The sequence below is a fragment of the Stenella coeruleoalba genome, assembly GCF_951394435.1.
Source record: "Stenella coeruleoalba genome assembly, chromosome: 3".
Taxonomy (NCBI): domain Eukaryota; kingdom Metazoa; phylum Chordata; class Mammalia; order Artiodactyla; family Delphinidae; genus Stenella; species Stenella coeruleoalba.
Genome location: NC_137148.1, coordinates 56506676 through 56524810, shown reverse-complemented (window position 1 = coordinate 56524810; position 18135 = coordinate 56506676). Strand labels below are relative to the sequence as shown.

Here is an 18135-nt window from a genome sequence, read left to right as displayed (position 1 = left end):
ATTTGTTGTAGAGATGGTTTGGTGGTGCTGAATTCTCTTACCTTTTGCTTGTCTGTAAAGCTTTTGATTTCTCCATTGAATCTGAATGAGATCCTTGCTGGGTAGAGTAATCTTGGTTGTAGGTTCTTCCCTTTCATCACTTTAAATATATCCTGCCACTCCCTTCTGGCTTGTAGAGTTTCTGCTGAGAAATCAACTGTTAGCCTTATGGGAGTTCCCTTGTATGTTATTTGTCATTTCTCCCTTGTTTCTTTCAATAATTTTTCTTTGTCTTTAATTTTTGTCAGTTTGATTACGATGTGTCTCGGCATATTTCTCCTTGGATTTATCCTGCCTGGGACTCTCTGTGCTTCCTGGACTTGGGTGGGTATTTCCTTTCCTGTGTTAAGAAAGTTTTGGGCTATAATTTCTTCAAATACCTTCTCACGTCCTTTCTCTCTCTCTTTTCCTTCTGGGACACCTATAATGTGAATGTTGTTGCATTTAATGTTGTCCCAGAGGTCTCTTAAGCTGTCTTTATTTCTTTTCATTCTTTTTTCTTTATTCTGTTCCGTGGCAGTGAATTCCACTATTCTGTCTTCCAGGTCACTTATCCATTCCTCTGCCTCAGTTATTCTGCTATTGATTCCTTCTAGTGTATTTTTCATTTCAGTTATTGTATTGTTCATCTCTATTTGTTTGTTCTTTAATTCTTCTAGGTGTTTGTTCTATAATTCTTCTAGGTCTTTGTTAAACATTTCTTGCATCTTCTCGATCTTTGCTTCCATTCTTTATCTGAGGTCCTGGATCATCTTCACTATCATTATTCTGAATTCTTTTTCTGGACGGTTTCCTATCTCCACTTCATTTAGTTGTTTTTCTTGGGTTTTAGCTTGTTCCTTCATCTGGTACATAGCCCTCTGCCTTTTCATCTTGTCTGTCTTTCTTTGAATGTGGTTTTTGTTCCATGGGCTGCAGGATTGTAGTTCTTCTTGCTTCTGCTGTCTGCCTTCTGGTGGATGAGGCTATCTAGGAGGCTTGTGCAAGTTTCCTGATGGGAGGGACTTGTGGTGGGTAGAACTGGGTGTTACTCTGGTGGACAGAGCTCAGTAAAACTTTAATCTGCTTGTCTGCTGATCTGTGGGGCTGGGTTCCCTTCCTGTTGGTTGTTTGGCTTGGGGTGACTCAACACTGGAGCCTACCTGGCTCTTTGGTGGGACTAATGGCGGACTCTGGGAGGGCTCACTCCAAGGAGTACTTCCCAGAACTTCTGCTGCCAGCATCCTTGTCTTCACACTGAGACACAACCACCCCCCGCCTCTTCAGGAGACCCTCCAACACTAGCAGGTAGGTCTGGTTCAACCTCCTATGGAGTCACTGCTCCTTCTTCTGGGTCCTGATGCGCACACTACTTTGTGTGTGCCCTCCAAGAGTGGAGTCTCTGTTTCCCCCAGTCCTGTCGAAGTCCTGCAATCAAATCCCACTAGCCTTCAAAGTCTGATTCTCTAGGAATTCCTCCTCCCATTGCCAGACCCCCAGGTTGGGAAGCCTGACGTGGGGCTCAGAACTTTCATGCCAGTGGGTGGACTTCTGTGGTATAAGTGTTCTCCAGTTTGTGAGTCACCCACCCAGCAGTTATGGGAATTGATTTTATTGTGATTGTGCCCCTCCTACCGTCTCATTGTGGCTTTTCCTTTGTCTTTGGATGTGGGGTATCTTTTTTGGTGAGTTCCAGTGTCTTCCTGTCGATGATTGTTCAGCAGTTAGTTGTGATTCTGGTGCTCTTGCAATAGGGAGTGAGCACACATCCTTCTACTCTGCCATCTTGAGCTAATCTCATGTGAAATAATTTTTTATCCTATCCTTGACATTATGAGCAAATGTTATAGGGAATCTTGATTCTGTTATGTTTCTCCAAAGAACATAGATTTTTTTTTTTAAGCAGGAAGAACCCGAGTCTAAAACATCAGTTCAGTGCTTTAGTCTTAGCAGCTGGGCTGCTTGGAGTTGGCCCTGCACATGAACAATTCGGAGGTCAGCCAGAAACGTAAGCAGAGTTTATAAGCAGTTTATAAGGGCTTCTCTTCTCTGACTCTGCCTCTGGAATTTCTCCTCTCCCTTTCAAGATGCTACAGTTGCCCTGAACTCGGCCCCCTGGTTCTTCAAGCATAAGATTACAGGTTTCTATGAGCTGCAGATTGGGGACTGGGTCTGCCCTCAGGCTAAAATTTGTAAAACAAAACAAAACAAAAGGTACTTCCCTCGTGGCTCAGTGGTTAAGAATCCGCCTGCCAGTGCAGGGGATATGGGTTCGAGCTCTGGTCCAGGAAGATGCCACAGAGCAACTAAGCCTGTGCACCACAACTACTGAGCCGGTTCTCTGCAACAAGAGAAACCACTGCAACGAGAAGCACGCACACCGCAACGAAGAGTAGCCCCTGCTCGCCGTAGCTAGAGAAAGCCCACGTGCAGCAATGAAGATCCAGCACAGCCAAAAATAAAAATAAATAAATTAATTAATTAAAAAACAAGACAAAACAAAAAATAGGATGCTCACCCAGTGGCCTTCCCTTCTTCCAGATTTTATACCCTCTCCAACATCTGCCTGCTTTTTCTTACTCTTCAATGCTTTTAGGTAGTGGGTTCTTAATACCTTGTTACACGTTTATAGTTATTATTTTCAGGGAGGTTGATTCAATAAGAGTGCTTCAGATATTGCTGGAAGTGGGCCCTGTCCTTGTGGGAGGTGTCCAGTTCCTATAACAATTCAAAGAAGATCAAAGAGGAGAAGAGATATAAATATAGGCTTTCTTATAGATCATATGATAACTCATGTATATGTGAGTCTCTGGAATGGCTTTCCCTGGGGGGTTTTTTTGTTGTTTTTTTTTTAAGACTGCCTTACATTTAAACAAGTTAAAGTTAATTTCCTCTCAGAGGCTATTTGCCAGGACTCCTTGCCTACTTGCAGGAGAGTGCTCACAGAATCCTCCCACAGGCTAGGACTGGGTATGGAGAGCCAGCCTCCAGAACAACAGTCCTTTAGAAATGTGTCCCCGGAGGCAAACACAGACCAGGGGCCTGCCTCCTCTATGTGCTGGACTGGACTCTCCAGTGGCTGCCGCGCTCCCCGGGAATCCTGCCTCTCTGGGCACGTTTTGAGTGACTGATAATTGGTTCACCCAGCATCCAAAGTCACTCCAAGTGGCAGGAGTTCAAAACAGCTCTCCTGCTCAAGGAATGTTACCAGGCATCACAGACCCAGATTGGGACAGGAAGGACAAAGCGAATAGAGCCAATAGTGCCACTCCCTGGGAGCACATGTTTTTCTCGGAACCCTGTACACAACTTGGTGACTGGTTCTTATGCACAATATCATTAGACTGGAAAGAACCCTACTGGCATCTTTCCACCCACACTGAACAATGTAACACTTTCTTCTCCTCACCTTCTCCTCTGTTCTGCTGCAGGAGTATTACTTGGTTTTTCCAAGGTCAGGCCTCAGCAAGTACACGGAGGGATGTTATCCCCATTCCCAGCATGTAATCCCCAATCCTTCCACCCCTACCACAAAGGAAAGACCCATCATGATTTACTCTTTGAAGCACAGGGCCACAATGAAGGCTCTATTGGAAAACAAGAAGTGGAAAGAATTGTTGAGCAAACAGTCAACAGCACCAACTTCACCTGGATATTTTGTATTAAACCTATTTAATGTTTTGAAGTCGTTGTTAAAAGGGACACCATGAATTTCATAATTTACTTGTTCTCAAACCTCACCGCACAAAGCGATCACGTAAGGGAGCTTTAGAAAATGTGATGCCAGGGTCCTTCCTCCAGAGATTCTGGGTTAATTGGTCTGGGGCACAGCCTGGGCATGGGAATTTTTAAAAGCTCTCCAGGTGATTCTAAAAACAGGAAAATCTGAGAAACATCATCATAGTACATCATTATTTTACACATTCTACATAAAAAACAGAACTAGATATGTAGTTGCAGTTAAAAGCTAATGTCAATAACTACAGACGGTCAATATCTGGTGTTTCTTATCTGCTGTAATTGTATGGACTGCCATGTGTATAAACAAGGTTAAAACTCAATTTTAGTGTTCAGAATAATCATGTGAGCCTCCCCACACCCCCTCCCAACCAGCACTAATTCATAGGAAACCCTACATCCCTCTCTAGACCTCCCCCTCATTCTGACCTTGGAATTGTCCAAGAAAACCTCTGCAGCTTACTCAGTCCAAAGGGCCATTCTGATTCTAAGCATCTCACAGAGAAAGAGATGTAGAATTTGTTCCCTTCTCCAGCAGGTCCTCTATCTTTTCCTGCCGTTACTTCTGTTACTGCCACATGACACCCATTGTTTAAGATAGGTTGGTGCACTGTCTTTGGCTACCTTTGCTGGAAGCAACCAGCTCTAGCTCTTCAGCTATTAGAAAAATAATAAAGTTACACTTCATCAGGCACCTACTGTGTCTATTTATCTACGCTTCCAAATCTCTAACTGAAAGAAAACATGAAAGGTTTTCTTGTTTGTTTTTTCAGTTTTGTTTTGTTAGCTGCTTAGATGGAACTTGAGCAGAAATGCTTCCTTTTAAAAGTAGCTACTGATTTCTTTGCCTGCCTGGGACTTAAGTGTCCCCTCTCAATTATCCAAACATAAGATGAATTGGGACTTAATGCCTTGGAAGGTAAAATGACATTTATGGCCTAAAAAACAAGTTTCTGCCCACCCCAGTGGCCCTGGTTATGAAGAGGTGGTCCATAAAGAGTTAAAAAAAAATTGTAAGGAGGGAGATGAAGAAACTTACTGGGAAGAGAGATGTAAGATCTTTTCTGTTTTGAAGTCCAGTGTGATCCTGACTGAAGTACACACCAGCAGGAAAAGACATCGAGGGCTCTCTCAGGAAAGCCCACAGGGAAGGAGGAGGGTCTGGTTGGTGACCTGGGCTGAGTATCAGGTCTAGATGTCCTTGTGAAGAGACCTGGTCTAGGTCAGCACGTGGCTGAAGTTAGAACACATCCCCAGCTTCCCAGGTATAATGGACTCAACCAAAATGCTTATCTCGGGAGCCCCAGCAGGGGTCCCCACTTAGTCCATTTCCAATCCTGAATGCCCCAGTGAGAGAGTCAACCCAGTCCCCAGCGCAGCCTGCTGGAGAACCTAGATCAGCAGCCACTAGTCACACATGGCTTTTTTTTTTTTTTTTAATTTATTCTATTGAAGTCTAGCTGATTTACAATGTTGTATTTCTACTGCACAGCAAAGTGATTCAGTTATGCCTATATACGTTCTTTTTCATATTCTTTTCCATTATGATGGCTTTTGAACTCTTAAAATGTGGGTAGTCTGAATAAAGATATGTGCTATAAGTGTAAAATGCAAACTGGATTTTGAAGACCATACAAAAAAAGATTGTAAGATATCTCAATAATTTTTATGTTGACTACATGTAGAAATGATAAATTTTTACATACATTTGGTAAAAAATACATTATTGAAGTTAATTTCATCCTAATGTGGCCACTAAAAAATGTTCAATGACATACATGGCCCATACTTGTGGCTTGCATTGTATTCAATATTTCTATTGGGCAGTGCTGGTCTAGATGATCCTGTTCTCAAGGCTGGAGCCATTTGGAAGCAGGAATTATCAGTTAGGATGCTTCAGTGTTCAAGTAGTAGCAACCTCAACTCAAAGTGATGTAAATAATAATGCGAAAACAGTCCGGGGCTGGGAAGCGCTGGGGTTGATTGTTGTTTTTCTTTTTCCTAAATTTATTTATTTTTGGCTGCGTTGGGTCTTCGTTGCTGTGCGCGGGCTTTCTCTAGTTGCAGCGAGTGGGGGCTACTCTTCGTTGCAGTGCACGGGCTTCTCACCACGGTGGCTCTTCTTGTCGCAGAGCACAGGCTCTAGGCATGCAGGCTTCAGTAGTTGTAGCACGTGAGCTCAGCAGCTGTGGCTCACAGGCTCTAGAGTGCAGGCTTAGTAGTTGTGGTGCACAGGCTTAGTTGCTCCGCGGCATGTGGGATCTTTCTGGACCAGGGCTTGAACCTGTGTCCCCTGCACTGGCAGGTGGATTCTTAACCACTGTGCCGCCGGGGAAGCCCCAGCACTGGGATTGCTAACACAGTAGCTCAGTGGCATCATTAGGACCTGGTGCTTCTCACTTTTCCACTTTACTCTGACCTGGCTCAGCTCAAGGGGGATATATCTATGGAAGCCCCAAAAGTCACATGCAGACATCTTTAATGTCCAGAGGAAACAAAAGGGGAGGGGGGTGGTTACCTGTCTTATCTCTCTTCTTAGGAGTGAGGAAGTCTTCTCCAGATGTGCCCTCCCTTCCCACCTCCCCCCTTGCCCTCTTATCTAATGGGCCAGAATTGGGTCACATAGTTCATGCTAAGCCACTCACCAGCTCAGTAATCGGATACTGCATGGCTTGAAGTAATCTGGAGTGAGACATCTGTTGGAAAGAGAACCAGGACCATGACAGGAAGAATGGCTATTTTGGACTAAACAACCCCTGACATTCTTGGACAATTCAGGGAGAGGGCACATGTCTCGCAGGGTCATTACACATTCTGCTATCCCAGCTGAGCTGATTTAGCTTGAAATACAATAGAGCTGCTATTTTATTTGATCCCCAGGCTACTGAAGCTTAATAAATATGTTTACATAAATAGACCAACAAAGCAAATAAAATCCCATAGCTCAATGTGGTGGAAAGGAGAGAGCACGGTATCCTAATCAAGAGACCTGACTTTAATAACACCTTGCTGTGGCACCTGTGAAGGCTCAACGACCCTGTCTGGGCTTCAACTTGTTAACCTTCCAAATCAATGTTCAAAGATTTTGAGTCAAGATAGCAAAATAATCACATGAATATTTCTCCCTACTTTAATACATAGGAATGGTGATATAAATGGAATACAAAACATTAAAAAATATGTCATACCAAAACATTCAGGACCCAATTTTAATGTGGAGGGGGACACAGGGGATGGTTTCCACACACCACCAGGCAATTTTGGGGACACCAGCTTAGTGTCCTGCACTCAATTCTGACACTGTGTACCTGAAGATAGTGTCAGATCCCACCAGTTAAGGGCTCAGTCCCACAAGACTGTCCACACCCCACTCGTGTCAGACACCACCTGAAAGTCCGAGTTGTCACCTGTGCTTCTGACCAAACTGCTAAGGCTCAGAGGTTCCCACCACCCCCTATTCAGGTTCCACTGATTTGCTAGAGTGACTCACAGAACTCAGGAAACCAGTTTACTTACTAGATTACTGGTTTATTATAAAAGGGCCTAAATCAGGAACAGCCAGATGGAAGAGACACATAGGACAAAGGTATGGGAAGAGTTTGAGGAGCTTCCCTGAATCTCAGTGTGTTCCTCAACTCGGAAGCTCTCCAAACCCTGGACTTCTGGGTTTTTACGGAGGCTTTATTACATAGGTATGATTGTTTAAGTCATTGGCCATTGGTGACTGATTCAACCTCCAGTGTCTTCCCTCCCTGGGAGTGGGACTGAAAGTTCCAGCCCTCTCACCACATGGTTGGCTTTACTGGCAACCAGCCCCCATCCTTAGGTGCCTCCAAAAGTCAAATCCTTAACATAACAAAAGACACCTTTCCGCTCACACCACTTCGGAAATTCCAAGGGTTTTAGGAGCTCTGTGTCAGAAACAGTGGAGGAAGACCAAATATACATATTTCTTATTACAAATCACAATATCACTCATACTCAGAAACTAAAGGAAAAATCTCATTTTAAAATTAAAAATAGCAAATGTTTGGAAAGTTGAAGTCATGGAGCACGTGGAAAGTAGGTTCTGTCAGAGTTCCGCTGGAAATGGGGCTAAGTGGACTGTATGCATCATGGTGGACCAGGTTTTCTGAGTTAAGCTGGGTGCTGAGACAGCACATCCACGAGGGAACTGGGACTGAAATAACCCTGCCTGACCACCCAGCAATGGCTAGACATGTTCCACTTGCCTAGAGGAGCCAGACTGGAACTGGAGTCTCTGTGTGGCTTCAGAGCCACTACACCACAGTGCTCACCCCTTCTGGTCGAAGGACCTGTGGCTACTCAGTTCCCAGGTAGCCCTAGGATTCATGTCATTCTCAAGGTCAGCCCCAGGGATCTGGGTTTTAACTAGCCCTGGGGTCTCCAGATTTCTCTGTGTAGTGCCCACTCCCTACCCCCACCCCACCTCCAAAATATCTGTTTACTAATTATACACACAAACAATCATATTAGCTTATTATAAAACAAATGCAAAAGAAATTTTAAAAGGATGGGAAAAATTGTAATAAATCATACTTTAAGGTTTCCTGCTCACTGCAGTGGCCCTATTCGATCATGAGCGGCTATCAGCTGATATTAGTTGAGGTTTTCCTTATTGACATAAGGTATAAATCTGTATTTCAAAAAGCTTTCTTGATAGTATTTTCAGCAGGCCTCTTTGCAGATCTGAATAATTATTTTGTTTTTACTTTGTAATGTGGATGAAGGCGCAGGAAAAAGGTCAGCTCTGCCATTTTCTTGCTCTTTGCTTAAGCTTGTACTATTAATATTCTATTCAGTTTGTAATTTTTTGGCAGGAATATTTTTAAGCCAATTGTTCAAATTGTTAGTTGGCAACATACAAGCTGTATTATGTTACAATACACCGAAAGCCGATGAAGGAATGATGGTATTCGGGTGAACCCCTTTCCATTGTGGAATTCCCAGTTTTCCCTCAGGATAACTCCAGCTCTGTTTGTGACCTGTGACAATCTTACATATGAACCAAGTGAGGGCACCAGTGTGATTAGGTATACTAAATGTTGATAAATCTAAATTTCTTATGGAGGAGGATGAATATAAGTTTCTTTGGGAGTTCTGCCCAGCCTTCTTTAGAGACCAATGAGTTGCCTCGTTCATTTGCTAACTCAAGTTGGAGATTCTGTCAAGAGTATGAACAGTCATTTAAAGGGTGTTTATGCTACCTTTAACTAAGGCCTCTCCACCTCTAAATATACCATTTCCGTATGCCATCTCAGATATCTTCTTGCCCAGTAGCTGACAAGGGCTTAAGAGAATTCAATTTTATCTCAGCAGAGGGCGTCCCTTCCTTCTAGGAATGTAGCAAGCCCTTAGCAACAGGAGGCTGTCTTAAGACCTAGGACCTATGAAAAGGTCATGAAAGCAGTCTCTACATCTGTAAGGGCTGAATGAAGCTCACTCTCTATTCATTATTCATTTCTTGGGGGAACCGAAGTCCAGAGAACTGCTCAGAATTCTATGGCTAGCTGATAACTAAACCAGCACCTGAATCCAAGCTTCCCACACTCTGCCCAGTGCGCTCTCTAATATTCTTCACAGCCCTCTCATGTGTACTTGTTAAGCAATAGCAATGCCAGCCCATTTTCATTTAATGTAATTACTGATATATTTGAGTTTTAATCTATCATCTTATTTCATGATTTCACTATGTCCAACCTCTTCTATGATTCTTTGTCTTTTGTTTTCTGACTCCTTTTGGATTGACCAAGATTTATTATTATTTTTTCTTATTTACTATTTTGGAAGATTTACACTAGTTACCTCTTCTTTCAGTGTTAAAAGCTTAGAAACTACTTTTTTAATATTTATTATTTTATTTTTAACCTTGCATTGTTAACTTATCTAAGTCTAGTATAAATATTGATCTTTATCACTGGCCTATACAATTCAGAAACATAAGCGCACTTTATCCCCATTTACCCGCATCCTAACTCATTTGCTATTGTTGTCAAAATTTTAAATTCTATATAATTTTAAAACTCCATAGATACTTTAATTGTTTTTTTGTTCTTCATATTTTTCTGTATCCCAAACTTTCCATCTGGATCATTTTTTAGAATTCTAACATACATCTTTTAGAATTTCCCAAACTCTCTCTTTTAAAAAAGTCTTCATTCATCTTTATTATTGAGTGCTCCCTCTCTCTCTCTCTCTCTCTCTCTCTCTCTATATATATATATATATATATATATGAAATAGAATGCTAAGCAGGCTATTGTTTTCTTTCTGCCTGTTGATGAGTCCATTTTACTATCTTGTGACTTCCATTATTGATTTTCAGAAGTCAGCTGTCAATTTAACTTTACATCTTTGAAGGCATTATGTCCTTTTCCCTATGGCTACTTTTAACGTATGGTATATATACAGTTCCGTTTCTTTGGCTTGCTATGGTTTTACTCTGATGTGTCTGGAAGTGCTGAGTGGATACAATGTGTAGAAACAATTAGGCTTCTTGAATCTATGGATTGATGTCTTTCATCAGTTCTGAATATTCTCAGTTATTATATCTTAAAAAATTGTTACCTTTGGCTCTCTCTCTTCCTCAAGCATAAAACCTTCTTTAAACAAAAGTCTCCCTCTTGCTCTCTTCTTCAAACATAGCAAGGTGGTTTTATAGTTTGTGGCTAATGATATCAACAGATATTAACTCCAGTGCTTATGAGCCTATTTTAATTTTCTGTTTTTTCTGCTGGTTCTTGCTCAATGTATTTTGTTTCCCTGTATGACTATTGATTTTTGATAGTGGTTGGACCTTGTACTTCAAAAATCATTTGTAAGAATAATTTGAGGCTTAGTATTATAGCATCTTCTTCCAAACAGGATTTTCATTTGCCTCTGCCAGACACCTGAGGTCCTACCAGTCTGGATCCATCTCAAACCAAGTTCAAGGCTGAGGTTCCTTGGACCACCCAGATAACATGAAGCCAGAAGGAAATTATGTGCAAGGATTGGTTTACTCATGATTCACCTTACCTGAAGCTGCAACTCTTTGGGACCCCAGTTTAAAGTGGAGGTAGTTTATTAGAATTTCTACCTCTGGTAGGTTGCATGTCTTGCCTTTTGCTCCCTGGCCCCAGAAATTTGTCGAAAGTATAGCTCAGTTTTGCAGCTGTTTCTTTAGGACTGGCAAATGCTCTTAGGGAGAAATTAGATTTGAATATCAGTCCTGTTCTCTGAGTTCTTAACTTCCAGATTTTGGCTTTTAAGCTCCTCACTACTTGGTTAACATTTTGATGCTTTTAAGTAAATATTTTTTATATTTTATACAGTTTTTTAGGTTTCCTTAGTGGGAGGGTTGGTCTAAATTTCCTAGTCATCAATTATAGGGAGTAAAAGTTACAATTTATATATTCATCAGAGGAAAGAAAATTTTTCATAGTCTTCTATCTCTACTTCATGCTTACCAGTTTGTTAGTTCCTATAAAGCACTTTACACATGCCAAGGATGTAATATATTCTGTAGAACCAAAATTACAATGTAGGACTCATCAAATCCTTTAAAAGAACCCAATCTGGTATGAAATAAAATAGTTCATAAAACAATTTGACTACTTCTGGCCTTTGAAATTCTGTATGATAAACTTGTGCCCCACCAACTCATAAGAATATAATGGAAGATCCAGTGATCCATATATAACATATGCACAAAATATATACTTATTGAGGGCACTTGATCTTCCCACTGAATGAAAATCTTTCCCCCTTACCTTGCCTCTTTCAGATATTTCCTCTATCCTCACCTTCTCAATGAAGCCTTCCCTAAACATCTCATTTGAAATTGAGAACTCCCCCCATTCCCACACTTCTTTTTTTTAAATATAAATTTATTTATTTATTTTTGGCGGTGTTGGGTCTTTGTTGCTGCGCGTGGGCTTTCTTTAGTTGTCGCAAAGGGGGCTACTCTTTCGTTGCAGTGGGTGGACTTCTTATTGTGGTGGTTTCTCTTGTTGCAGAGCACAGGCTCCAGGTGTGTGGGCTTCAGTAGTTGTGGCACGCAGGCTCAGTAGTTGTGGTGCACGGGCTTAGTTGCTCTGCGGCATGTGGGATCTTTCCAGACCAGGGCTCGAACCTGCGTCCCCTGCAATGGCAGGCAGATTCTTAACCACTGTGCCACCAGGGAAGTCCCTATTCCTACACTTCTTAATCTCTTCCTGTCCTGTTCTTCTCTCCATCACCCTCCACCATATTACATACTATATATTATATATCCTGGCTCTATTTATCACTGCCTCTACAATCTTGATAAATCTGCTTAACCTCTCAATTCTTTGATTTTTATAGATGTAAAATTGAACTAAGAAAATTATCTCACCATTCTTCGTATGGATGTTTCACGGATGAGTATGGTGATAGATCAGAAAATGATTCTTAAAAAACTATTTAAAAAAATGAAAATTCTAGAACTGAAAATTGCAATATCCAAAAAAAAAATTTACTGGTTGTGCTTAACAGTAAATTAGAGAGAAAAGAAAAAAAATCAGTGCACTTTAAAAATAGTTCAATAGAAACGATCCAATATGAAGAACAGACAGAAGAGAGATTAAAAAAAAAATGAGCAGATCCACAGGGACCTGTGGACAGTATCAAAAGGTCTAATATATGTGCAATTGGAGTTTCTGAGGGAGAACAGAAAAAAAATGGTACAGCAAAGAATATTAAAAAAAGAAGAATAGATAAAAAATGTACAAATTTGGAGAACGAGATGAATTTATGGACTTAGGAAGGAGAGCAGACTTCTCACAGGATAGATTTAAAAACACACACACACATGCCCAGGCCTATTGGAGTCAAACTGCTAAAAACCTAAGTTTAGGAGAAAAATCTTGAAGAACCCAAAGGATTTTGTTACAGACTCATTCCACACCAAGTAAAATACTGCAGCTAACGTTTAGTGGACTTGGAGTACTGAGAGGAATATTTCAGGGGAGGAGAAATTGCTGCTTTTCTCTACAGCACATCCTTTATGTGAGAAGTTCATTGACGATGAGTGCCAGGTAGGATGGAGGTTGGTGGCTGGAAAAGAGATTAGCAGCCCTTCATTTCGATTTTGGTTGGGTAAGGTCTTCTGGAGGGAGCAGGATGCTGCAGGCTCTCTGGAAGACATAAAGATTTTGACCCAAATGACTCTAAAATCAGGGAAAGAGAAGTGAGATCCTCATGGTAAACTTGTGAATGGTCTGAACAGAAAGTCTAGAGCTTCTTGGAGCCAGGGGAATTTTTGAAGTGGAGTTAGAGAAAAGAAATTTGGGGGAAATGGGAAAGACCCAGAAGATTTTGATTATTTGACAGCATTTGTTCCCTTAGCGTGATTTTCTTCCTTTCTCTCACAATTTAGTCTAACCCTTCTTGGGGCGGGTAGGTCTCATGAGCAAGCGCTTTGAAAATACGAAGGCAGATTCCTTCCCTTCCCTTCCACAAATAAATCATGCAGTTCTGGAAGTAGCTGTAGAGAAATCAGTTTTCTGGGGAAGAATTTTGGCCCTGTTTTGGCAAATGTGGTCCCTTTAGTTCATGAAGGATGATTTTAATGACCGAAAACAAATAAGACCCCCAAATGTAAACCCAAGGTTTGCTGCTTGTTATAATTGTATTTTCCATACTAGACTGGAAATAAAGTCATGGTGTTTTTGTTTGTAATGTAAGCCTCTTTCTCTCTTTTTGTTCCCCTTTTCCGGTCCTATCGGCCATCCCTCACTGTCTCTGTGCTTTAGGATCAATATCCCTGAGGGAAGGGAGGAATAGGTGAAGTTCAAGAAATAGCTGAAGGCGGGTTTCCTGATGTGGAGGCAAGGACCCAGTGTCGGTCCCGGGGCTGTGCATGGCGGGGAAGGTGCATCTCCGCAGCGTCGTGGCAAGTCTTCCAGACCTGTCTGCAGCTCTTCCTGTAACCAAGAGGCCTTTTCCTGTGTTTGAACTCACCACCAATGGCTGTCCTACCAAAGGTAAACAGCTGCTCTTTTTCCAAAAGAAAGCTTTTAACTTTTCTTCTGGAGGAGACAGAAGAGGGTTGTTTGAGGACTGGGCGGAGGAGGAGCATCGGGCGGGGAGGTGGGGGTGGTGGTGAGACCAGAGGAAGCCCAAGTGACCCCAAGCCCTGCCCTCCCTGTTTTTCTTTGTTTCTTCCTTTCTTCCTCCCTTTCTTTCTTTCTTTCTTTCTTTATTTATTTATTTCTCTCTCTCTCTCTCTTTCTTTCTCTCTCTCTCTCTCGCTCGCTCACTCGCTCTTTCTTTCTTTCTCTCGCTCGCTCACTCGCTCTTTCTTTCTCTCTCTCTCTCTCTTTCTCTCCTCTCTCTCTCTCTTTTCCTTTCTTTCTCTCTCTCTCTCTCTCTTTCTTTCTCTTTCTTTCCTTCTTTCCTTCTTTCTTTTTTCTCTTCACCTCCCTCATTATTTTTGGCTAGCTCCTTTGTGCAGGCCGCCTTCTGTTCACCGACAGCTGCTTTGAGCGTCCGTCAGAGCAGCTCATCTGCCAGGCTGTGCGCCTCTGGTCACATCGCTCTGAGGCCTCCTGTTTGTCAGCTTCAAAGTGCCTCACAAGTAGTGACTTGCCTCCTTCCGGGTGGATGTCAAAAGAAGGGGAAGCCTGGACATACTCATGACACCGCTGGAATTAAGGCTGGAAGCTTCTATCTCATTTTGCAGAAGAAGCAATCAGGACCAAAGAAGAGCGGTTGAAAACCACTGCCGGGCCTTGTGGCCAGTAAGTGGAAGAACGGGGGGCCCAGGTCTGCTCGCGTTTAGTTCCAAGGGGTTCTTGCCAGGCCTCCCATTTAGAACTGTGTTTCTCAGGCAGTCAGCCTGCCTCAAAAGCACCTCAGTGATGGTGACATCTGAGAGGGGATGGGGGAAGGGTGAAGAATACTTACTGGATGGAACTCCACCCTCCTCCTTCAATGGAGTCTCTTCTCTTTGGTCTCATCCACTCATTCACTCATTCATTCATTTAACAAATGTCTGTTGAGCAGCTTCCATGTGCCAGTGACTTCCAGACACTGGAGATACAGCAAGGAACCAGCGAAGCCTGGGTTCCCACGAAACTTATATTCTGTTTTCTGTATTAGTTTCTAAGTAAGATTACTTTTTGGTCAAAGGGTTCTGTCCATTTTTTTTTTCTTTTAAAGCAAATAAAATCTTTCCAATATCTAGCTTTCGAAGCATTAACTGGTACCTATCAAACACTCACAACATTAAGTAGAGATTTTGCCACTACATAAAACAAATCAGCTGCTGATCTTCCAGACTGTGACAGTTTAAAATCTATCAAAAAAAGACACCTAAAAAGAAAACTTGCCCAAGACAGTATCACTCACTGACAAATGTGAGAGTGAAATAAAGAAACAAATTGATGGTATAGATGTTGAGCTGAACTCTTATAGTCCATTATATTGGTACCAGGGGTCACTAGTACATTCTCTTCTCAAGAATTCCATGTAGAATAGGATAAGCATGTGATCCTTTAAAGTTGACCCCCTTTGTTTGGTGGTGAGTGGAGGTGGATGTAACAGTTAACAGCCTTGTTGAGTTTCAGAGTCAAACTGTGATTGCCACCAGCAAATATTCCTACCTGGGAGTTTTGGTTTGAAAAGGTTAAGGCCAAAAGTCGTAAACTAAGCAGGCTTCCTGATGCTAATGTATTAATTATCTTTTGGGGTATAACAAATTACTCCAAAGCCTAGTGGCTTAAAAAAACAAACGTTTATTATCTCACAGTTTCTACGGGTCAGGAGTTGAGGGACAGCTTAGCTAGGTGGTTTGGCTTAGGATCTCTGGTGAGGTTGCCGTCGGAATGTGGCAGGGCCTTCAGTCATCTGAAGGCTCGATTGGACTGGATGATCCATTGCTGAGATCACAGCAGGAGGCCTCCGTCCCTGTCCATGTGGCCCTTTCCACAGGTTGCTTAAGGGTCTTCATGGCATGGCAGCTGACCTCCCCCAGAGCAAGTAATCTGAGAGTGAGGGAAAAGAAAGCCTTAGTGCCTTTTGTGCCCTGGTCTCCTAAGTCACTCCACATCACTTCTGCCTTATTCTAGTGTCGGGAACAAATCACGAAGTCTAAGTGGTTAGAATTAGACTCTGTCTTTCAAAGAGAAGAGTAAAGAATCTGTGGGCATAGTTTAAAACCGTCAAATTTAGACTCCCTTCAGATTTAAATTTTACTTTTTCATGTAGAGTCTTAAACAAATCACATTTCATTTGTGAATACTTCACTGTATATTTAAAAAGCAAACCACCACACCATTATCATACCCCAAATGATGAATAATAATTCCTTAATTTCTTTTAAAAATAGTCTCTTTTCAATTCTAAAATTTTAAAATCAAGAAATTCCACGTTAGAAGTTCAGATGTTCAGCTTATTTTTTAAAAAATAAGATGGTCTGGGTCACACTAGGCCTATGTTCTCACATGGTCACAAACAACTCTAGGTGGGATATGAACTCTTCGATTTGCCTTGATCCCCACCATACCCTATTGCATTACACATGGGGCACTGGTTAAATGAACCTGCTTGGTTCATTTAACATTTGAGTTTACCCCTGGTCTAGGTCCAAGGAGGCTGAAACGTGTGGCAATGGGGTTGAAGAAGGGGGTAGCTTGACCCCTGGTGTGAGTTGGATCCGAGAAGATTAGGAAAGAAGACAGGTTGCAGCAAACTTGGGTCTCATCTATGTAGGGTTGTAAAGATGACAAGGATAACCATAGAGATCTGGTCAATATGGCCTCAGAAGTTTGGGTGGACGTTCCTGTGACTGCACTTGGCACTGAGGGTGTAGAGGCACGAGCAGAGCCAGCCACCTCTGAGGGGACCATGAATCAGCCAACATGGATCAAGCCTCAGTGCTATTTTCTTAGGGCTGTGAAAGTCCTGGGTCTGGTACAACCTAAGGAAGAGTGTGAGAGTCATGAAAAATAATGATATAGAACTGTTAGCCAACTTTACCAAGGAGGGGGAACTTTAATCACACTTCATGTAATGTATAAAAATAAAGTTATTTCTTGTCTCTTGTGTGTCACTGAAACATAGGGTCTTAGGGTGCTTGGAGAGAGCCTGTAAGTAGAAGAAAAGGCCTTTATGACCACTCTGGAGGAAGACTGTGGAAAAATGAGCCCTACTGAATAATGGAAGTGAGTACTGGAGGAGGATGCTTGCTCACCTCTGGCCTGACAAGAAACCCACAGGTGCTTTTTAATACAACTACTGCCATTCCCCAACTTAAAAATCCTCATTTGCTTCAGATATTTGGAGCTCAGAATACATTTTCCTGTAGAAACCATGTGTTCCTTGGTGATTAAGTCCACAGGCCAGTTCTTAAGATTTAGTCCTGTAACTAAATCATAACCCTATCCATCTACCACATCTAACAGACTTTCCTTAGAGAATTTCAGCCCGGGTCCTAACATGGAATACCTAGAGTACATTTTCCCCAACCCTACTAGTTCAAACCCTGAGTTCCGCTCTATCCCTCAGACTCATCCCTCCTGGGCCAGCTTTGAGAACGCTACCAGCTTTTCAGGAGCAGCATGGGTGTGTGCTGGAGAAAAGGGAGCTCTGTTGGGTGAGTATTAAGAAATGCAGGCACAGGATACATGTGAGGACAGTGACAGTAAGGCAAGCCGACCAAGAGGCTAGGGTGGAGCAAAGGCGGGTAGGTACTCAGGTTTGGAATCTCTGGAGATTGGGGGTGGGGGTGGGTACATGGTAGAAGGTGCTGCTGTTCAAAAGTGTGAATCTTTCATGAGCCAGCTGTTTGCGTGCCAGGCACTGCCTGTATTCACTCTCCAGTAAACCCTTGCCACACAGTGTATGAGGGTGGCGCTCAGACTTTACCACCCACGACCTCTCTAGGCACCAACACGTCCACCTGCAGCTCCTGACGGCCCTTCTCGACACAACCAGATTTAGGCTAGACTTTACAACTCTTCATCTGCTTCCATTCTTGCCCCTCCACAAGCCATTCTTTGCACAGTGACCAACACAGGCTTTCTGAAATGCAAATCTGATCATGTCCTTCTTCTGTGTAAAATCTTTAATGATTTCCCAACCATCTTAGGATCAAGTTCAGAATCTGAACTCGGACCCCCCCAGCTGCCTGTTGCAGGAGCTGCTGCCTCCCCTCCTTGCCTGGCACATGCCTGCTCATTCTTCAGGTCTCAGTTTATGTTTCATTTTCTTAAGAAGACTTTCCCTGACCTTTTGTACAGATTTGGTACCTGACTATATGCTCTCCTAACTCTTAGGTTTCCTTCTCAGAGCAGTGACTGCAATTGTAATTGTTCAGATACCCAAGCATGATTTATTTAATTGAAAGTGTCTCTC

General features: G+C 42.4%; 1 long non-coding RNA gene across 1 annotated transcript; it reads left to right on the top strand.

Moving 5' to 3' along the window:
* Nucleotides 1–13340: 13340 nt before the first annotated feature.
* Nucleotides 13341–17459, top strand: LOC307184096. The gene is made up of 4 exons (XR_013827656.1): nt 13341–13763; nt 14221–14519; nt 16843–16943; nt 17287–17459. It is a non-coding gene; the product is annotated as an uncharacterized lncRNA (long non-coding RNA).
* Nucleotides 17460–18135: the final 676 nt, after the last annotated feature.